At 48.9% G+C, this 24,068-nt stretch overlaps 1 protein-coding gene across 3 annotated transcripts in view; it reads right to left on the bottom strand.

The window, feature by feature from the left end:
- LOC137427997 (neuron navigator 3) overlaps positions 1-15,815 on the bottom strand; it is a 122,902-nt gene extending 107,087 nt beyond the window's left edge. For all 3 annotated transcript variants that reach the window (XM_068117886.2, XM_068117887.2, XM_068117888.2), the window contains exon 1: positions 15,688-15,815. The gene's annotated coding sequence lies outside the window, so the exon portion shown is untranslated. The remainder of the gene's footprint in view (positions 1-15,687) is intronic.
- Between the last annotated feature and the right edge of the window lie 8,253 nt (positions 15,816-24,068).

Genomic DNA, 24,068 nt, shown 5'->3' with positions numbered 1-24,068 from the left:
CACTCGCCAGCGTTATGTCAATGAAGTTTTGAGACCTCATCTGTTGCCATTTCTCCAGGCTCATCCTGACATCGCAGTTTTCCAGCAGGACAACGCTCGACCCCATGCTTCTCGCCTGACCACCAACTTCCTCCAGGAACAAGGGGTTGAAGTGATGCCTTAGATGCCTTATTCCCCTGACCTCAATCCCATTGAGCATTTATGGGATGAGCTTGGTCGACGTCTTGCATCGAGGAGATCAACGGCTGTCAATTGGCAAATGCGCATTCAAGGGTTGCAGGAGGAGTGCGACAGACTTCCCCAGGACCGCATCAGACGCCTGGTACAGAGCATGCGTCGGAGGTGTGCAGCCTGTATCACAGCTCAGGGAGGACACACACGATATTGAGGACTGCTGTCATTCTGTCCTTGACTGTTAGGAGTGTTCTGTCCATTCCTGTGTCATTTTGTTTTGACTGTATTCAGGTGCGTGCCTTTGTGTTGCAGTGCTGTGACTTTTGTTGCACCACCCCTTGTGATGTTAATGCTTTTTGTTTTTTTGTGATTGAGGCAACCTCTTGTTTATTGACATGTGTTTGGTAAAGATAGCTGAACTTTACCTCTGTGTTCAAATATTTTTCATTTTTGCGTGGAGGATTTTAATGTGTCCTTCTAAAGATTTGATGTTTATTTTGATGCTGAGTATGTATGTATATATATATATATATATATATATATATATATATATATATATATATATATATATATATATATATATATATATATATATATATATATATATATATATACATTGTGTTATATTTGTGGGGGTAAACGAAGGAATACCTTAGTCAAGATGGAATCGTCTAGATTAGCATGCTCTGTATGCCGCGAAGCCTTCTCGATGTATTTAAGTAGTGTCGAATGTCCGGGTAAGTGTTTAGGTGTCTCCACACGGAGGAGTGGAGTTGTGCTATCTCGGTAGGGTCTGTAAGATTAAATCCCCTGTGTGTAAATGCCTTTTGTAATTTTTCCTAATGTTTTTATAAAACTCAGCCGGCCAGGCAATGGACTCATTCGCTCACCACCCCGCCAGGGCTAACCCACACCCAACACATTTAGCTCGTGCCAGTCAAGCCCAGCCTCCCAGCCAACGACATCATCTGAACATTCCCGCCGTATACCTCATTCCAAACATTCCCGCAGAAGACTGCATCCGAACGACGCCTGGAATCCGCCCCCCGACGACTCGTAATGGGGAGGCCATGCCCCAGCCTTCGTGATTGAGTAGCGCTTGGTGATTGCACAGACTGTGACGTCATCGTGAAACATTGGAGAGCTGGAGGAAGAGAACACGCTCCCACCATCTTGGTCTTTCTTGTCCCGGGTGTGGTTGTGGGCGGTCGCAGTCTTCTCTTCTGGTCCAGGTCTTGATTGCGGCGGTTGCTTGGTTGTTTTGCATGGGAGGCTGACGGGCGCTCGTCTGTGTGCGCCAGGGAGACCATCAGAGCCGCATTAGCAAAGAAAGATCCTGCCTGCTTGCCTCATGCCGGCGGCTGCCTGCGGGCGCGATTCTGCGCCATCTTGTACATTTCCCGCATGGTGGTGTGAGGCAACTAACGACCAGCAAGCCTTACCAGCCATTAGGGGACGCAAAGCTGAGTGCCGGTGGGTTACCAAAACATTATTTATTTTATTTTATTATCTTTTCCCCTTCTTTGCATACAAGTCTGGGTGGAGACGTCTCAATTTGGAAATTTTAGTTTTTACCTCACCTTTCATTGTTATTTGCATTTATTTTCATAAAATCATTATTTGTCGAATCTTAATTTTCTTCTATTGTGGATTTTGCTGTCCCGTCTTCGTGTTTATGGGTTCGGATTAACCCCTGCATGTGTTCCCGATTAGAAAAGGCTTGGGCCTTCCCGCGCGCACCAAAGACAATCCCGCCAAGGTTCGCAGTACGCCTCGGAGTTTAAGCTCGTTGCGGCTATCCGTAAGGTTGTGGGATCTTAATCCCAGGCGACGCGACAATATATATATATATATATATATATATATATATATATATATATATATATATATATATATATATATATATATATATATTAGGGTGGCCCTTATTTTTGAAAGTTTGAAATGTTACGCTCTCATCCTCTACAACTGGTCCATTTGCCCGAAAAACAAACCAGGCCAAATGTCAGCTAAGGTCAAACATATTTAGAGGTAGTCCAGCACTCTTGAACCTTTCCCCCTATAGGCCATGTGATTGAGGTCACGTAACACTAAAAACACATATCACAGATAATACAGTATGTATCACAGAAATAAATAAACACCGTTTGATAAAACATGCTTATGAATAATTATCACATCTATGGACTAGAAATATAAAATATAAAAAATATATATACGTATACTGTATATATAAAATCTTGATTATTGAAGGTGCCTGGACGACCTCTAAGTATAAACAGCCCTGTATGAAATTTTGACTGCAGGGTTTCTATCCCAAATGGATCACATGTAGGCCATGAGAACATTCAAATTAACATTTTAAAATTTTCACTCCGTTTAAGGGCCACCCTAATATATATATCGATGAACGAAGGCAGCCTCCCACCTCTCCCCTCCCCCTGGTGTCTCACCTTTGTTGTGCTATTTTAATTTATTCCCTTTTGTGCTATCTACTTTCATTATACAACCCGTCACTTCCACATAAATATACAAATATAAAAATAACGTCCATCGATCTTGTGTTGGAGTTCCAGCATGTTGGTTCGAGCTGTGAATTTCAAACTCAACGAGAAAGTTTTCATTCAAACTTGGAAAACATTACAGAGAAACAAACTGCTTCTGACAATTCTTCTCCTTCAAACTCAAAAAGCATTACTGAGAAACTCAGCCATGATAATTCTTCTTCCAGAGAAACAGCATGAACAAAGCATTAGCTCTTCTTTACCTCTTCTTCTTCTTCTTCTTCTTCTTCAAAGCATGTTGGAGAAACTCAGCTCTCATGAGATCGCCAAAACACAGGGTCGGCGTCATGGGGGGGCATTCGCGGGCCATTCCCCCCCAAATGAGTTATTGTGCCCAGGGCCGTCTTAAGAGCATTGTAGGCCCTGGGCAAAGCAATCCACTGGGGCCCCTTCCCACCCACCCACGGGAATAAAAATGTAAACGGTCAATAAAATTAAACCTATAGATTTATTGGTACTTTCAACAAAATCAATGTTTAAACATTAAAAAAACATGCTGTAAAGTGAGGATTAATCAATTCTCAATGGAGTACTGCTCTCCCCTCTGGGCTGGTGCTCCTGCCTCACACCTAGCTCATCTTCACGCTGTTGAAACCAAAGCATTCAGAATCATTGGAATCTCCCGCGATGATGCTAACTCCAAGGGCCTTTCATTTACTCACCGCAGGCAGGTTGTTGGTCTTTCCGTCTTCTACCGACTCCTCTCCGGGCTTGCTCCCCCAGCTCCCTCTGGGCTCTGTCCCCCAAATATTCCTACAGGTCGCACAAGATCTGCCTGCAACCCTCTTATGGTTAAACTGCCAAAATCAAGACTCTCTGCTCACCTTCACTCCTTCATTCCTCTTTTCTCCCACCTCTGGAACAAACTCCATCACTCTCTTCAATCCCACTCCTCCCTCCAGGTCTTTAAAACAGCTGTTCACCACCATCTCTTATCTTCCCCCATCCAAAACCTTGATCTTTTCTACCCCCGCTAATTTCACCCCAAATCCACTTTTTGAGGTGCCGACTTCTTTCCTGGAAGTCCTTGGTGTCCTGTCCTGCCCCCTCCCCCCCAGGCCCTCTCCCTCCCACACATCTCCCGATGTCCCTGCTCTCAAATGTTGTTTTTGTGTGCTTCCTCCCCTTCTCTCCCCATCTTGTCGACCGCTCCCCTTTTTATATACATTGTTTGCTTCTTTGTTTTATTTGTTTGTTTGATAAATGTTAGCTCTTTCACGAGCCTCGACTCTGTATACAAAAAAAAACACATAAAAACTTTTGAACAATATAACATAAGCCTTGAAAAAAAAAACTTTTCAACATATAAATGATAATAATTGGTACACCGTACAGACGGAGATGGTACAGTATAAATTATTTATTATTATGCAAACGTTTGCCAAATTTCTTTGCAGAGAAATGATTTATAATTGGCTTGAATTCAATGGTCTTCTGGTGTCATTTTCCATGCACATGAGTGAAAGCCAGTTCAAACGCTGCTGCCGCATGCCGCATAGCGAAGCTGATTCTCTGTAAGCTTCAATCTTGGAAATGAACGTTCCCCTGTACAGTTGGTCACCATCATGCGCATGAACACTCTGAGTGCAATTTCAACATTGGGAAACACAGATTTCAAGTTGTCCGAAATTATTTTTCTGTACAACGCAGGGAGAGTCTCACAATTTTCATCAAGAACCATATTGTGCTTGAGTTGCTGGCATTCATTTAGAAGGTCACCATGATCAAGGTCTTTGTGATACACATTAGCCAAGTGTTCACACTTTTTGTTTAACTCATCAGAACCAATCGATTTCAATTGACTGAAGAAGGAAAACAGATTTCCAATCCATGAATAATCTGCACGTTTTGTCAGGTCAGAGTTCAGAGAGTCCAGAACAGAAAGGAATGTTTCCACCCTGAACTTTTCACTTTTGTTCAGAAGTATCTCTTCTTCTGATCCGCCATATGTAGTAAGACGTTCACTTCGCTTTCGCACCCGTTTGTTCACATCGCTGTAATCCGAATCTGGACACCTACTCCTGGCCTTCAGTTCATATTCACTAAATTTGTCTCTAATTTCCTGAAGATACGTTTTCAGAGACTCAAGAAGATTCACGGCAACAAGTAAGTCCACATCTTTTGACTGCAGGACCTTACTTGTTTTGCTCACTCTTTCGAGAATGTCGTTCCAAATAATTGTCAGAAAAATCGTTTCCAGGTTCTCCATTTTCTCGCTCAATCCTTCTGCCTCTCGCCTTGTGTTCACTTCCTGGTCAGTGTCAGCTGATACCGAATCCAGTGCATGTTTAATTTTCTCGGAACCTCTATGCGGAGCATGGACAGCATCAAAATGTGACGACCATCTCGTGTCAGACAGACGCTTGACCACAATATGATCTTTTCCAAAAGATGATGCCAAAACATTCCATCGATGTGTAGAAGCCGAGAAAAAGGAATACAGACGCTGAACAAAGTCAAATAATTTTACAATCTGTAGACGACACTCTTCCGCTTTTACTCCCACTAAGTTCAGGCTGTGTCCAGCACAGGGGACATAGATGGCGAACTCATTCAGTTGATGGATCCGTGCCTGCAATCCAGTATGGCGTCCAGACATATTTGAGGCATTGTCATACGACTGACCACGGCAGTTTGATCGCGGAATTTTGTTCCCATTCAGGAAATCCACAACAGCGTCTGCGAGATTCTTTGCTCCATGAGAAAAGATGGGGATGAACTTGATGAAACGCTCCCCAGGCTCACATCCTCGAATGTACCGGACGGTGAATGTCAGTTGATCAATGCGTGAGATGTCTGGAGTGGAATCCACACTTATTGAATAATACTTTGACTCTTTTACTTCTTCCAGAATAGCACAAAGAACATGTTGACCCATTAATTCAATAAATTCCTCACAAATGTTTGCCGATAGATACGATGGGTTCTCCTTTCCAGCATTTCCATGCAGTTTGAGATGCTCTTCCAGAAAAGGGTCAAATTCACTCAACAGCTCCAGAATACCTAAAAAGTTTCCTTTTTTGCCGACCCAATAGTTTGATTCTCTCCACGAAATGCCAAACCTCTGGAGGTAAGAAAGCGAATGACAGAAACCACACGTGTCAACACTTTGTGCCACTACTCCTGCTCTGACCACTGATGTTTGATTAATAAAGAATCTACACATCCAGTTTCTTTATGCCGAATCAAATATGCCATCATGCACTTGCGATGTTCTTTTCCATTTTCATGTTCTACAATAAGATTGCCATGTTTCCAGTCATTTACGCGTTTAAAACATGGGAATTCTTCCGGATTATTTGTAGATAATTAGACTCTTCAACTCAACTTCAACAAGAAGTGCGTGACGTCATTCAACAAATGGCAATCGGGATTCGCAGTGAAACTTGTTTCGTATTTTACACAGTGAATAAATGAGTGGAAATCTTAATGAAATAAGGTTAACGCATATTATACCATTTGCATATAAAATGAAATGTAATCTGCTGCAGTCTTATTTCGTAACTTAATCCCAGGCCTTTCCAGCGAGAGGTCGAGTAATTATCCACTCTGCCAAGAGATCTCTCATTAACAATATGGTAGCATGGTGCCCCTAGAATCGTGGGGCCCCTGGGCAACTTGGGGCCCTGGGCAACTGCCCAGTGTGCCCATGCCTTAAGACGGCCCTGATTGTGCCCCCCCCCCCCCCGACCCGCAGGCCAAGCCTTTGGCGCCAAACTTTGCGTATTATTAATTAATTTATATTTATCATATTAAAAGTGAAAATCTTTTCGCTAAATGAAATGAAATAAAAACAAAAATAAGAAAAGAAAAAAACACACCCTGTTGGTCATATTTGCATCAGGTCACATTTGAGGAAGTGGTGTGCTCATTGACGAGGAGTTTAATAATAGGCCGGCAGCCCAGAGCATTGTGGTCAAACGAACAAGGTACCAATATCCGAGTACAGAAACATTTATTGTGTAACCTAACATATTCAGATATGGATGTCTGCCGGGGACTCCCTGCTGCGTGGGGCCCCTGGGGCCCAAAGAGGGGGGCCAAATAATGGGCTGGATCAAACATTGGGGGTACCACATGAAACCAAGTGGAAATCAACAGGTACATCTCACAGAGCACAGAGTGACCACCGCCAGACAAATTTGCCTCTGCATAGGCCCCTCCAGACCCCCCTCAAAGGATCCCAAAATTTGGGCTGGATTAAACATAGGAGGTACCACATGAAACCAAGTTAAAATGAACAATTACACTCTACTAAGTATAAAAAACCCATCGCCAGACAGATTGTCTGCTGCATAAGGCCCGCCAGACACCCCCAAAAGTTGATCCCGTGGACACTATGGTATGGTATAATTGCAAGTAAGTTTAAATAAACAGGTACATCTCACAGAGTACAGAATGACCACTACCAGACAAATTTTCCTCTGCATAGAGAGTACCAGACAATCTGAGTCTGCATAAGGCCTGCCAGACACCTCCAAAAAGTTGACCCCATGGACACTTTGGTAGAGTTGGCCTAGAACATATATTAAAAGTACCACATGAAACCAAATGGAAATCAACAGGTACATCTCACAGAGCACAGAATGACCACTGCAAGAGACCCCCTAAAAAGGGTCCACAAATTTGGGATGGATTAAACATTGGAGCTACCACATAATATACAACCAAGTTAAAATGATCAATTACAATCTACTATTAAGTACAATATATCTATCGATTGTCTGCCACATAAGGCCGGCCGGCTCCCACCCCCCCCCCCCCCCCAAAAGGGTCCCAAAATTTGGGCTAGATTAAAACCCCCAATGTTTGATCGGCCCCCCTCTTTGGGCCCCAGGGGCCCCACGCAGCAGGGGGTCCCCGGCAGACATCCATATCTGAATATGTTAGGTTACACAATAAATGTTTCTGTACTCGGATATTGGTACCTTGTTCGTTTGACCAAAATGCTCTGGGCTGCCGGCATATAAGGTGTGGGACATGGCCACGGCTGCCAGCGCATCACTGAGACCCGCGATCCCCAAACGGAGACGCAAAGCGAACACGAATATGGATGAGTATGTCGTTATGGGAACTACAGGACACAGGGATGATGACGAAAAAACAGAACTTCAGAGACTGCACTACAACACTATTGATTCAGTGCTTGGAGAGATGGATCACAGATTCAGCGAGCGGAACTCACACTTGGCTGGAGCACTTGTTGCACTGAATCCAGAAAGTGATACATTTCTTGATGTAAAGGCTGTGAAGCATATTATGGACCTGTCACGATCGCCTATAATTGAGACAGAGTACGAAGTTGCTAAACAGTTTTTCAGCTCACAAAAACAATCACAGCCAATCGAGGGGGTTTGGACTACACAGCACATCCTCTCAGAGTACCACACACATCTGATCGGAATGCCCAGTGTACTGACTGCTTTCAAACATGCCTCAACATTTGGCGCCTCCACAGCAATGTGCGACAATTCATTCTCCACTCTGAGAAACGTATTTTCGGACCACAGACATTGCAATGCTCCACAAAAGAAAGGCCCAGTTGGTTCAGCTAGCGTTTCAGAGGGACTTAACCCGAAAATGCACAACTGAGTGGAAGGACACCATTCTTAGGAGGTTCAGCACCAACACTCGCCACCTGCAACTCTTCTGAAGGTAAGCCGTGCGTTTAATTCACTTCATGATGCCAGCCTTGGCTTTCATGATTATTACGCAAAATGTTGAATGATTTTTGGATCTGTCTGCATTTATTCGGTAAGAGTGGAGAAAAATAGTCTGTTTCAAATGATGGTCCAATGACGCGCACAGTGCAGTGAGTGAAAGAGTGAAAGAGTGAAAGAATGAGAGACAGAGACATGGCTTGCACGTGGGCTGTATTTTGTGCAGTGTATGTGTGTGTGTGTGTGTGTGGTGTGTTGATTGTTGACGGCAAACTCTTATTATCAAGCATTTACATCATAGATTGAGTTCTCGAACGGCAGTTTGTGCCCCCCCCCCCCCCCCGCGGTTACCCTAATGCCCCCCGATTAGATTTGTTCTGACGCCGACTCTGCCAAAACATCAACATCAAAAACAACAAATTTAATTATCCTCTGCATTTTTGTCAACAAAACCTGCCCAGATCTTCTTCAAACTCACGAGAAAGTATTTGTTCAAACTCGGAAACATTACGGAGAAACAAACTGCTTCTGATAATTCTTCTTCTTCAAGCACTTCCGCCACGTGCCTGTGTTGGGGTCCATGGTGTCATGAGACATGTGGTGCCTCACCTGCTAAACATCTTTTATTTAATATTAATATACCTATAAAATTATATAAATATACCTATAAAAATATACATGAAAAAAACCCAACGTCAAGTTCTAAAGTCACTTGGCTTCCATGGTGATCGGGCGGCTCGCTACTCGTGTGGACATCCCAGGAATTAGAAGGCAAAATAAATTAGAGGATTAATGCAACGGCACAAGCACGATGTCCGAGAGGTAGCACACTCGCTCTGAACCGTCTAGCCTGGGTTTGCATCCCGACCCAGCTATAAACAGCCATCCCAGTGTTTGACAAGCAGGGGGATTCATCAATGTATACCGCCCCGTTAAACTGGACGTCACATCTGCTGGATTTTCAACCCCCCCCCCCCCCCCCCTCTATCCCCTCCATACTCTTCCCTGCCCTTACTCATCCTCTCTCCCTTGATCTACCGCCCCTCCTCCATGCTTTCTCTCCCCTCCTGGACCTCCCTCCTCTTTCCCTCGCTCCCACTCCCCTCCTCGAACCACCCCTCCCTCGTGGAGTGTAAAGTATAGTGACGTGGTGGGGCTTCGCTCTCCCCCCCCCCCCCCCCCCACCTCCTGTCCTCCCACCCCTCTCTCTCTCCCCCACCTCTCTATCCATCTCCTCCACTGGGTTCATGAGCAATACAAACACACGTGCAATGAGTTCCATGATCATGGACAAATCCACACACACATCCACTGGGTTCCATGATCACAGGGCAATCCACACACACATCCACTGGGTTCCATGATCACAGGGCAATCCACACACACATCCACTGGGTTCCATGATCACAGGGCAATCCACACACACATCCACTGGGTTCCATGATCACAGGGCAATCCACACACACATCCACTGGGTTCCATGATCACAGGGCAATCCACACACACATCCACTGGGTTCCATGATCACAGGGCAATCCACACACACATCCACTGGGTTCCATGATCACAGGGCAATCCACATACACATCCACTGGGTTCCATGATCACAGGGCAATCCACACACACATCCACTGGGTTCCATGATCACAGGGCAATCCACACACACATCCACTGGGTTCCATGATCACAGGGCAATCCACACACACATCCACTGGGTTCCATGATCACAGGGCAATCCACACACACATCCACTGGGTTCCATGATCACAGGGCAATCCACACACACATCCACTGGGTTCCATGATCACAGGGCAATCCACACACACATCCACTGGGTTCCATGATCACAGGGCAATCCACACACACATCCACTGGGTTCCATGATCACAGGGCAATCCACACACACATCCACTGGGTTCCATGATCACAGGGCAATCCACACACACATCCACTGGGTTCCATGATCATGGAGCAATCCACACACACATCCACTGGGTTCCATGATCATGGAGCAATCCACACACACATCCACTGGGTTCCATGATCATGGAGCAATCCACACACACATCCACGGGGTTTCATGATCATGGAGCAATCCACACACACATCCACTGGGTTCCATGATCATGGAGCAATCCACACACACATCCACTGGGTTCCATGATCATGGAGCAATCCACACACACATCCACTGGGTTCCATGATCATGGAGCAATCCACACACACATCCACGGGGTTTCATGATCATGGAGCAATCCACACACACATCCACTGGGTTCCATGATCATGGAGCAATCCACACACACATCCACTGGGTTCCATGATCATGGAGCAATCCACACACACATCCACTGGGTTCCATGGTCACAGGGCAATCCACACACACATCCACTGGGTTCCATGATCATGGAGCAATCCACACACACATCAACTGGGTTCCATGATCATGGAGCAATCCACACACACATCCACTGGGTTCCATGATCATGGAGCAATCCACACACACATCCATGGGGTTCCATGATCATGGACAAATCTACACACACATCCACTGGGTTCCATGATCATGGACAAATCCACACACACATCCACTGGGTTCCATGATCACAGAGCAATCCACACACACATCCACTGGGTTCCATGATCATGGAGCAATCCACACACACATCCACTGGGTTCCATGATCATGGACAAATCCACACACACACATCCACTGGGTTCCATGATCACGGAGCAATCCACACACACATCCACTGGGTTCCATGATCATGGACAAATCCACACACACATCCACTGGGTTCCATGATCACGGAGCAATCCACACACACATCCACTGGGTTCCATGATCATGGACAAATCCACACACACATCCACTGGGTTCCATGATCACGGAGCAATCCACACACACATCCACTGGGTTCCATGATCACAGAGCAATCCACACACACATCCACTGGGTTCCATGATCATGGAGCAATCCACACACACATCCACTGGGTTCCATGATCATGGACAAATCCACACACACATCCACTGGGTTCCATGATCATGGACAAATCCACACACACATCCACTGGGTTCCATGATCACGGAGCAATCCACACACACATCCACTGGGTTCCATGATCATGGACAAATCCACACACACATCCACTGGGTTCCATGATCACGGAGCAATCCACACACACATCCACTGGGTTCCATGATCATGGACAAATCCACACACACATCCACTGGGTTCCATGATCATGGACAAATCCACACACACATCCACTGGGTTCCATGATCATGGAGCAATCCACACACACATCCACTGGGTTCCATGATCATGGACAAATCCACACACACATCCACTGGGTTCCATGATCACGGAGCAATCCACACACACATCCACTGGGTTCCATGATCATGGACAAATCCACACACACATCCACTGGGTTCCATGATCACAGAGCAATCCACACACACATCCACTGGGTTCCATGATCATGGAGCAATCCACACACACATCCACTGGGTTCCATGATCATGGAGCAATCCACACACACATCCACTGGGTTCCATGATCACGGAGCAATCCACACACACATCCACTGGGTTCCATGATCATGGAGCAATCCACACACACATCCACTGGGTTCCATGATCATGGACAAATCCACACACACATCCACTGGGTTCCATGATCACGGAGCAATCCACACACACATCCACTGGGTTCCATGATCATGGACAAATCCACACACACATCCACTGGGTTCCATGATCACAGAGCAATCCACACACACATCCACTGGGTTCCATGATCATGGACAAATCCACACACACATCCACTGGGTTCCATGATCACGGAGCAATCCACACACACATCCACTGGGTTCCATGATCATGGACAAATCCACACACACATCCACTGGGTTCCATGATCATGGAGCAATCCACACACACATCCACTGGGTTCCATGATCATGGAGCAATCCACACACACATCCACTGGGTTCCATGATCATGGAGCAATCCACACACACATCCACTGGGTTCCATGATCACGGAGCAATCCACACACACATCCACTGGGTTCCATGATCACAGAGCAATCCACACACACATCCACTGGGTTCCATGATCACGGAGCAATCCACACACACATCCACTGGGTTCCATGATCACAGAGCAATCCACACACACATCCACGGGGTTCCATAATCATGGAGCAATCCACACACACATCCACTGGGTTCCATGATCACAGAGCAATCCACACACACATCCACTGGGTTCCATGATCATGGAGCAATCCACACACACATCCACTGGGTTCCATGATCATGGAGCAATCCACACACACATCCACTGGGTTCCATGATCACGGAGCAATCCACACACACATCCACTGGGTTCCATGATCACAGGGCAATCCACACACACATCCACTGGGTTCCATGATCATGGAGCAATCCACACACACATCCACTGGGTTCCATGATCACAGGGCAATCCACACACACATCCACTGGGTTCCATGATCACAGGGCAATCCACACACACATCCACTGGGTTCCATGATCACAGAGCAATCCACACACACATCCACTGGGTTCCATGATCACGGAGCAATCCACACACACATCCACTGGGTTCCATGATCACAGAGCAATCCACACACACATCCACGGGGTTCCATGATCATGGAGCAATCCACACACACATACACTGGGTCCATGATCACAGAGCAATCCACACACACATCCACTGGGTTCCATGATCATGGAGCAATCCACACACACATCCACTGGGTTCCATGATCATGGAGCAATCCACACACACATCCACAGGGTTCCATGATCATGGAGCAATCCACACACACATCCACTGGGTTCCATGATCATGGAGCAATCCACACACACATCCACTGGGTTCCATGATCATGGAGCAATCCACACACACATCCACTGGGTTCCATGATCATGGAGCAATCCACACACACATCCACTGGGTTCCATGATCACGGACCAATCCACACACACATCCACTGGGTTCCATGATCATGGAGCAATCCACACACACATCCACTGGGTTCCATGATCATGGAGCAATCCACACACACATCCACTGGGTTCCATGATCATGGAGCAATCCACACACACATCCACTGGGTTCCATGATCATGGAGCAATCCACACACACATCCACTGGGTTCCATGATCATGGAGCAATCCACACACACATCCACTGGGTTCCATGATCACGGACCAATCCACACACACATCCACTGGGTTCCATGATCATGGAGCAATCCACACACACATCCACTGGGTTCCATGATCATGGAGCAATCCACACACACATCCACTGGGTTCCATGATCATGGAGCAATCCACACACACATCCACTGGGTTCCATGATCACGGACCAATCCACACACACATCCACTGGGTTCCATGATCATGGAGCAATCCACACACACATCCACTGGGTTCCATGATCATGGAGCAATCCACACACACATCCACTGGGTTCCATGATCACGGACCAATCCACACACACATCCACTGGGTTCCATGATCATGGAGCAATCCACACACACATCCACTGGGTTCCATGATCATGGAGCAATCCACACACACATCCACTGGGTTCCATGATCACGGACAAATCCACACACACATCCACTGGGTTCCATGATCACGGAGCAATCCACACACACATCCACTGGGTTCCATGATCACAGGGCAATCCACACACACATCCACTGGGTTCCATGATCACAGGGCAATCCACACACACATCCACTGGGTTCCATGATCACGGAGCAATCCACACACACATCCACTGGGTTCCATGATCACGGACCAATCCACACACACATCCACTGGGTTCCATGATCATGGAGCAATCCACACACACATCCACTGGGTTCCATGATCACGGACCAATCCACACACACATCCACTGGGTTCCATGATCATGGAGCAATCCACACACACACGTGTATCCTATTCATACAGGAGACCAATGGAGATCATTACGTTTTGCACCGACCTTTAGAAACCGGAACATCGAGTCTGTATTCATTGACGAAACATGACTAACCGTGTCTGGTCGAGTCTTGGACAGAGACAAGATGAACTCGTTACACATTTTCTCAAGACAACAACCTCCAAGGGGAAGGTTGCTCAGCTCGGCCTTTGAAACAGCACCCACAAATACACGTATAGAGAGAGAGACACGTCCCCCCGTAGTTGTACACACATAGTTGTACACACATACATGCACACACGTACTTGTACACACGTACATGTACACACGTAGTTGTACACACGTACATGCACACACGTACTTGTACACACGTACATGTACACACGTAGTTGTACACACGTACATGTACACACGTACTTGTACACACGTACATGTACACACGTACTTGTACACACGTACATGTACACACGTAGTTGTACACACGTACATGTACACACGTAGTTGTACACACGTACATGTACACACGTAGTTGTACACACGTGCATGTACACACGTAGTTGTACACACGTACATGTACACACGTAGTTGTACACACCTGCATGTACACACGTAGTTGTACACACCTGCATGTACACACGTAGTTGTACACACGTACATGTACACACGTAGTTGTACACACGTACATGTACACACGTAGTTGTACACACATACATGTACACACATACATGTACACACGTACTTGTACACACGTACTTGTACACACGTAATTGTACACACATACATGTACACACGTACTTGTACACACATACATGTACACACGTAATTGTACACACATACATGTACACACGTACTTGTACACACATACATGTACACACGTAGTTGTAGTGTTGTATACACGTACATGTACACACGTAGTTGTACACAGGTACTTATAAACACGTCACACGTACATGCACACATGTAATGTACTTGGACACATGTCATACGCACATGTACACACGTCACCCGTACATGTACACACGTACCTTTACACACGTCACACGTACATGTACACACGTACTTGTACATACATGTTACGTGCAGAGTCAGAGACATATTCATGATGAGAATACTCACAGAGACAAATGGAGAGACACGGACACAATGAGGATGAGGCAGTTTTACACGTACGCGGTACGCACACATGACACATGTACTTGTGTATCACTATCAGCATGCATGCATCTAATAATTATTAATATGTATATATATCGTCATATTTCATCGGACGGTACTCAAAATGACAGGTAGGCAACACGAGTCGAACGTACCGTGAAGATAACGAGGAGGATACCAAGGAATGGATGCACGAAGAGAAGATAGCGTGTGTGGAGCAATGGAGGGGAAAGGGGAAGGGATAGGGAGGGAGGAACGTGGATGGAAGGGAAGCGGAATAAACGCTGAGAGGAAACCGGTTGCAATCGAAGGAGGAGGAAGAGGAAGAGGAAGATGGGGGATGGAGAGTGGAGGGGACACGGACCCGAAGGGAGATCGGAAGGTGGATGGGGGAGTGGAATGAGGAGATAGGGATATTATGAGGGGATAGTGAGGGGACGGTTGGTGAGGAGAGGCGACGCTTGGTGAGGAGAGGGGCCGCTTGGTGAGGAGAGGGGACGGTTAGTGAGGGGAGGGGAGCTTGGTGAGGAGAGAGGACGGTTGGTGAGGAGAGGCGACGTTTGGTGAGGAGAGGGGCCGCTTGGTGAGGAGAGGGGACGGTTGGTGAGGAGAGCGGACGGTTGGTGAGGAGAGGGGACGCTTGGTGAGGAGAGGGGCCGCTTGGTGAGGAGAGGGGATGGTTGGTGAGGAGAGGGGCCGCTTGGTGAGGAAAGGGGACGGTTGGCGAGGAAAGGGGAAGGTTGGTGAGGAGAGGGGACGCTTGGTTAGGAGAGGGGACGGTTGGTGAGGAAAGGGGACGGTTGGTGAGGAAAGGGGACGGTTGGTGAAGAGAGGGGACGGTTGGTGAGGAAAGGGGACGGTTGGTGAGGGGAGGATACGGTTGGTGAGGAAAGGGGACGGTTGGTGAGGAAAGGGGACGGTTGGTGAGGGGAGGATACGGTTGGTGAGGAAAGGGGACGGTTGGTGAGGAAAGGGTATGGTTGGTGAGGAAAGGGGACAGTTGGTGAGGAAAGGAGACTGTTGGTGAGGAGAGGGTATGGTTGGTGAGGAAAGGGCACGGTTGGTGAGGAGAGGGGATGGTTGGTGAGGAGAGGGTACGGTTGGTGAGGAGAGGAGACGGTTGTTGAGGAGAGGGGACGGTTGTTGAGGAGAGGAGACGGTTGTTGAGGAGAGGAGACGGTTGTTGAGGAGAAGGGACGCTTGGTGAGGAGAGGGGACGCTTGGTGAGGAGAGGGGACGGTTGGTGAGGAGAGGGGACGCTTGGTGAGGAGAGGGAACGGTTGGTGAGGAAAGGGGAAGGTTGGTGAGGAGAGGGGACGCTTGGTGAGGAGAGGGGATGCTTGGTGAGGAGATGGGACGCTTGGTGAGGAGAGGGGACGCTTGGTGAGGAGAGGGGACGGTTGGTGAGGAAAGGGGACGGTTTGTGAGGAGAGGGGACGGTTGGTGAGAAGAGGGGAAGGTTGGTGAGGAGAGGGGACGCTTGGTGAGGAGAGGGGACGGTTGGTGAAGAGAGGGGACGGTTGGCGAGGAAAGGGGAAGGTTGGTGAAGAGAGGGGACGGTTGGTGAAGAGAGGGGACGGTTGGTGAGGAGAGGGGATGGTTGGTGAGGAGAGGGGAAGGTTGGTGAGGAGAGGGGACGGTTGGTGAAGAGAGGGGACGGTTGGTGAGGAAAGGGGACGGTTGGTGAAGAGAGGGGACGGTTGGTGAAGAGAGGGGACGGTTGGTGAGGAGAGGGGAAGGTTGGTGAGGAGAGGGGAAGGTTGGTGAGGAGAGGGGACGGTTGGTGAAGAGAGGGGACGGTTGGTGAGGAGGGCCGAGGGGGGATGATTGGTGAGAAATGAGTGAGATTTTTGTGAATGCAATGAATAAGATATTGGAGATACCAAAGAAGGTGAGGGTGAGTTCGGTGAGTGTTTCATAATCCCCATTCAATGCGATCGACTCGCTCATGCTGGTCGTCTCCAGCTTCTCGATATATTACGTACGCGAATCCTAGAATTCCTCCAATGTCGATCCCATAAATCCGCTCTCCTCCTCTTATAAATCTTCCCAGTGTTTTTCCCGTTTCCCCTTCCCCCTTTTTCTCAGTTTGTACCCCATCCTCCCCTAACTTGACATAGACAGAGACACAGACAGAGCTAGCTCCACAGGAATTCCGGCTCGCTGCTCCTTCCCAGTGATACTGTCCTTGGAATTAAACGATTTCTCTCCCTCTCTCCGCAAACCTCAAGGGATCGTTCTTATTTATTAATTATTAAATGTTTCCTCTTATATTTATCATTAATTATTAAATTTCCCTTTTTCTAAACGATCCTTTAAATATTTAAACGTTTCTGCCATTTCCATCAAAAACAAATCTTCATTTAATTAATTGTCTCCAGAGGGTCACGTGGTGGATTTGTGTCTTGGACAAACGGACTCGATGTGTCGATCTCTTGACAAACGGACTCGATGTGTCGATCTCTGGACAAAGCCCTGTTGGTGTACACTGTACAGTACCTGTACCAGTACCAGTACGAGTTCGTGCTCCACGAGTGCTTTCTTGTGCACACCATATGTCCGCACCCATATTAATATCATTATATTGTATTGTATTATATTGTATTGTATTGTATTGTATTGTATTGTATTGTATTGTAATTTGTATTACGTTTAATAAATAGTTGAACCGACACCACGGACGACGGGCGGTAATCTTTGGATTTACTGTGAAGTTCCACTGTGGTTTCGGTGGTTGGTGGACCTGAGCGAGCTGATACCGTGCTGATACCGAGCTGATACCGAGCTGATACCGTGCTGCGAAAACCTTCAAAGCCTTTTGTTCTCGAGAAAAGAACGGGTCGTGCCAGAACTTCGTTCCTGAAAAATCCTTCCCTATCTTGGAGTGAAAAGCAGCTCTCCCTCTCTGTCCCTCTCTCTCTCTCTCTCCCACCCTCCCTCTCTTCCTCACCCTCCCTCTCCCTCTTCCCTCTCTCCCCCACCCTCCCTCACCTTCCCTCTTCCCTCTCTCCACCATCCTCCCTCTTCCCTCTCTCCCCCATCCGCCCTCTTCCCTCTCTCCCCACCCTCCCTCTTCCCTCTCTCCCCCATCCTCCATCTTCCCTCTCTCCCCCACCCTCCCTCTTCCCTCTCCCCCACCCTCCCTCTTCCCTCTCCCCCACCCGCCCTCTTCCCCACCCTCCCTCGTCCCTCTCCCCCACCCTCCCTCGTCCCTCTCCCCCACCCTCCCTCTTCCCTCTCCCCCATCCTCACTCTTCCCTCTCCCCTCTCCCCCACCCTCCCTCTTCCCTTTCCCCCACCCTCCCTCTTCCCTTTCCCCCACCCTCCCTCTTCCCTTTCCCCCACCCTCCCTCTTCCCTTTCCCCCACCCTCCCTCTTCCCTTCCCCCCACCCTCCCTCTTCCCTCTCCCCCACCCTCCCTCTTCCCTCTCCCCCACCCTCCCTCTTCCCTCTCCCCCACCCTCCCTCTTCCCTCTCCCCCACCCGCCCTCTTCCCCACCCTCCCTCTTCCCTCTCTCCTCCACCCTCCCTCTTCCCTCTCTCCCCCCACCCTCCCTCTTCCCTCTTCCCCACCCTCCCTCTTCCCTCTCCCCCACCCTCCCTCTTCCCTCTCCCCCATCCTCCCTCTTCCCTCTCCCCCACCCTCCCTCTTCCCTCTCTCCCCCATTCTCCCTCTTCCCTCTCCCCCACCCTCCCTCTTCCCTCTCCCCCACCCTCCCTCTTCCCTCTCCCCACCCTCTCTCTTTCCTCTCCCCCACCCTCCCTCTCCCAACCTCCCTCTTCCCTCTCCCCCACTATCCCTCTTCACTCTCTCTCACTCTACCCTCTCTCTCCCTATCTCTTCCCTCTCCTCCTCCCTTTCCCCTCTCCTTCTCCTCCCTCTCCCCTCTCCTTCTCCTCCCTTTCCCCTCTCATTTTCCTCCCTTTCTCCTCTCCTTCTCCTCCCTTTCTCCTCTCCTTCTCCTCCCTCTCCCCTCTCCTTCTCCTTCCTTTCCCCTCTCCTTCTCCCTCGCCCCTCTCCTTCCCCTCCCCTCCCATCGTTCTCCCCTCTCCTTCCCCATCCCCTCCCATCTTTCTCCTCTCTCTTCCCTCTTCTCCTCCCTCCCCCTCTCTCCTCTCTCTCCTCCTCCCCTCTCTCCTCCTCCCCTTCCACCTCCTCTCTCTTACTTTATCCCCTCCGTCTTTCGTCGCCTCCTCCCATCTTTTCTCTTCTCTCTCTCGCCTCCTCCCTATCCCCTCTCCCTTTCCCTCGCTCCCTTCCAAACATGAACTTGTTCTCTACAACGTTTTCATTCCAACAGATAATACTGTATCTAATCCTTTACGTTAACTTCACAACTGGTTCGCCACGTTTCCAAGGACCCCTGAGGTTGATTATCACCACACTTTACACTCATCGGGTCTCATGTCCCTGTACCACCTTTATGCACTGTAATCTCAGCTCCATGCTCCTGTTGTTGCAATGGTCGATCCACTCTTTCTACGAGGCCCTCCAACCCCCTCGGGGACCAGGATTGATTTCACATCATCATTGATAAAGAGGCATTATCATTGATAAATCAACTAGATGGTATTCATAGAATACTTACCCTGCACAATCAACTTGGTGCGAGCCAACTCTTCTGTTTTTGAACGTTTTTTTTTCTTTGATCCAATATGGCTGCCAGACCACGTGAGCGATGACATCATAAATTTATATTCTTGTAGCGGTTGCCGCTGAGCATACACAATCGCCTTACACCTGCCGAAGACGCAACCAGGGAGCGATCACTGTACCGGGCTCGCCCAGACCGCCCGGAGACGCTCAGTCTCGCCTTTCCCGGGCATGTCCAGACTTGCCTTTCCCGGGCTCGCCCAGGCCGCCCGGGCACGCCCACTCTCGCCGTGTTTGATTGTATATATATATTGCTACCCGATAAACGGGCTACACAGAGTGTGCTGGGTTCTGTACGAATTGCTTTGAACTCAACCAAATGGCCTCGTTCTCTCGCCGTCCACGGCTCCTAAACTGGTGACCTCGTCTACCCCCGAACGGATTCGGGGGCTGCAAACGAACACGGCGGTTTCGATCGCGCTGCCGGAGTTTTGGAACCGACGAGCGGCCATGTGGTTCACGCACCGCGCTCGGCTCCTCCTCTACGACCGGGGGGGGCGAGCCCGCTCCAGGACCCTCCGAAGGAATGCAGTTACGGGATGTGGGTGGCACTGCTGCTCATCTCTTGCGCGCGCTCTGACGTTCGCGGCACGGCTGCTTCGTTACCTTCGCGCGCACTGCTGTTCGTCACCCTTCGCACAACTTCACTCTACAACTACAGCCGCAACTACTTCGACCCTGCATCCTCGGGAGGCCCGCGAGGAACCTCGGCAGCCTCCCCCGAGGCCTTGACCAGCCCCTCGGTTAGCTCAACCGCTTTTCACGTGCACCGAGGCCGAGCGCTGCTCGAGCCTTCTCGGCACTGCACCCGCGAACTGCAACCTCGGAGGCCCGCGAGGAACCTCGGCAGCCTCCCCCGAGGCCTTGACCAGCCCCTCGGTCGGCTCAACCCCGGTCCTACGTCCCCCCAGCGCTTCACACAGCAGAGTACGTCGCGGCGAGGCCGCCCCCCGTCCACGGTTCCCCCGCTCGACCACCCACCACCACACCGGACCCCCCCCCCCCCCCCCAACGACCCTCCAGGGGTCGCTTCGGCCGGTCATCAGGACCCCCCCTTAAATTGACCCTGCCGGTGCAAGTCGATTCTGGGGGGGCACGTGTAGCGGTTGCCGCTGAGCATACACAATCGCCTTACACCTGCCGAAGACGCAACCAGGGAGCGATCACTGTACCCGGCTCGCCCAGACCGCCCGGAGACGCTCAGTCTCGCCTTTCCCGGGCATGTCCAGACTCGCCTTTCCCGGGCTCGCCCAGACCGCCCGGCGACGCTCAGTCTCGCCTTTCCCGGGCATGTCCAGACTTGCCTTTCCCGGGCTTGCCCAGGCCGCCCGGGCACGCCCACTCTCGCCGTGTTTGATTGCATATATATATTGCTACCCGATAAACGGGCTACACAGAGTGTGCTGGGTTCTGTACGAATAAACATGCTTTGAACTCAACCAAATGGCCTCGTTCTCTCGCCGTCCACGACTCCTAAATTCTCGACTAAAATTGTTTCATAGATCATGCTCAATTAATTTCCAACTGATCAGACTAAGCCTTTTCCCTGTCGAATTATGACGTCATAATTACGGCACCCATGGCATCATCGTTAACGTCACCTATTCCCCATATGGAGTTCTTTACAATGAGCCACATTTCATTTTTTTCCCCATGAAACCGTTTTGGAGATATAGAGGTGAAACGTTTTTTTTGGTTTTTCCAAGATGGCGTCTGTACCACATGACCTATGACATCATAATTCTCATTGAAATATTCTGCAGGCGGAGGCGCTCGTATGGTGAAAATTTCATGTCAATCGGACCAGGAATTGCAGAGAAAAAAAAAATCATACTGATCAATCAAGTGTTGTACTTGTCGAATTATGACGTCATAATTAATGTACCGATGACATCATCATTAACATGTCTTATTCCCCATGGGTAGTTCTTTACAATGAGCCTTGTTAAAAAATTTCCATGGAGCGGTTTCGGAGATATAGAGGTGCAACTTTTTTCGATTTTTCCAAACTGGTGCCTGTACCATGTGACCTATGACGTCATAATTCTCATTGAAAAATAAACAGGAGGCTCCCATGGTACAAATTTCGTGTCCATCGGACTAACAGTTGCAGAGGAAAATATTTCTTCATACTGTCAGATCAAGCGTTGTACTTTGTGACGTCATAATGAAGGCACCGATGCCATCATCATCAATATATTGTTGTGGTTTTGAGTTTGTAAAGTGAGTCTAATAAAGGTTAAAATTTGCCCCCCATAGTTAGTCACACAAGCAACATGTACCCTCGCGATAGTATAGTTATGTCTTAGTATATGTAAGCTTAGTTCCTTTCCATTTGTTAGTTCTGCGTTGAGTAAGAGCCAGGAGAAAATAGGCCCTACTGCCACCGATCATCCTACGTCCATAGCCTCAATCCCTTTTGCGTTAACGTTGGTTCATATTGGGCGAGTTAACACGAGGCAGGCTAGGAAGGTCAGGAAGACCGAGGCGGAGCGGCAGAAGTGCTGACGGTAAGCACGAGCTGCCAATCAGAGCTCAGAGGTGGTGACGGCGGCGTTGCGTCACAGGGCGTGGTGAGAAGGATAGAGAGTGTTCCAGAAGGATCGGGGGGCGTAGCTATAAGACCCGCTGCGCAAAAGCCCTCGACAGGACTCGCAAGTGGAGAGCGTTAAAGGACTCACGTGCACATGGCAGTTAAAAGGGGACTTGCATGAGGACTAGCGCGGAAGAGGATCGTTATAAAGAACTTGCACGAGAACTCGCGCGCACTAACCAGCTCGGAGGATCGAGAAAGAGGAGTTGGCAACGCATGAGAACTGTACAGATACGCAGGCGCAGCCAGCCGCGCATAAGCTGATATACAGCGCATTTGAGACGCGCGAGTGAGAACGGGTGAGTAATCGCCAGCCGCGCTAAAGTCCCGCCCTTTGCCGTTCCGCCCCACCATCTGCCTTGTTCGGGAGACGCGCTACGAGTTCCTGCCATCGCCTGCCACCATCTTCGCGGGACGTGCGGGGACCGTGGAGAGCCGGACGGAGGCCGTCTCTGGACGACCACGTGGACGCGTTGGGGAACATCTACCCATCTGCAATTCCCTGTGTGAGTGTGAGACGGGCCCGTTGTCTGGGATTTAAGTTAAGACTGTTTAAGGCTACTCTGTGTCTCTGCATCCCTGAACATTGTATATACGTGTGGGAATAATTAAAACCCGTGTTCTTCCTTTTTTCCTGATTCGATCATTCCTGTGATTTCCTCATTCGATCATTCCTGTGATTTCCTCATTGACTAAGCATGGCACGAGCACAACCGCTCTAATCGGGTTCCAACCTCTAGGTAACTGCGCGGACCACGTGTACGCAATCCGCTCGGCATACTCAAACCACACGTGGTTCGTGCGAGGCTTGTTTCCTCGCTCCCAGGGCAGCGCGGGGAATTAGGTACGAGCGAGAAGTGGTCCCGAAACCCTACTCCGCGTTTGTCCGGAAGGGACGTTGAAAGTCTCGGTTCCGCCAAGCCCAGTAAAGACAAGGGGAAATAATCCCCCCTTGGTAAGGGGAAGAAGGGCGGCGTAGTGAACCGTAACAATATCTTATTCCCCATGGGGAGTACTTGACAATGAGCCATGTTTCAACTTTTTCCATTGAGTGGTTCGGGAGATATTGAGGTGCAACGTTTAACCAAGATTGCGCCCGTACCACGTGACCTACGACGTCATTATTCGGAATTAAAAAAAATTCTACAGGCGGAGGCGCTCCTGTGGTGGAATTTCGTGTCAATCTGACTAACGGTTGCCGAGAAAATGACATTTAAAAATTCAGACATGCACGTACGTAGCCGAATGCCTAACCTTATGTTTCGCTTCGCGAGCGCAGGGCGATTATA

The sequence above is a fragment of the Myxine glutinosa genome, chromosome 5 (genome assembly GCF_964187855.1).
Source record: "Myxine glutinosa chromosome 5, kmMyxGlut1.1, whole genome shotgun sequence".
NCBI lineage: Eukaryota > Metazoa > Chordata > Myxini > Myxiniformes > Myxinidae > Myxine > Myxine glutinosa.
The sequence above is the reverse complement of the archived record's forward strand: the minus strand, read 5'-3'. Positions and strand labels throughout refer to the sequence as shown.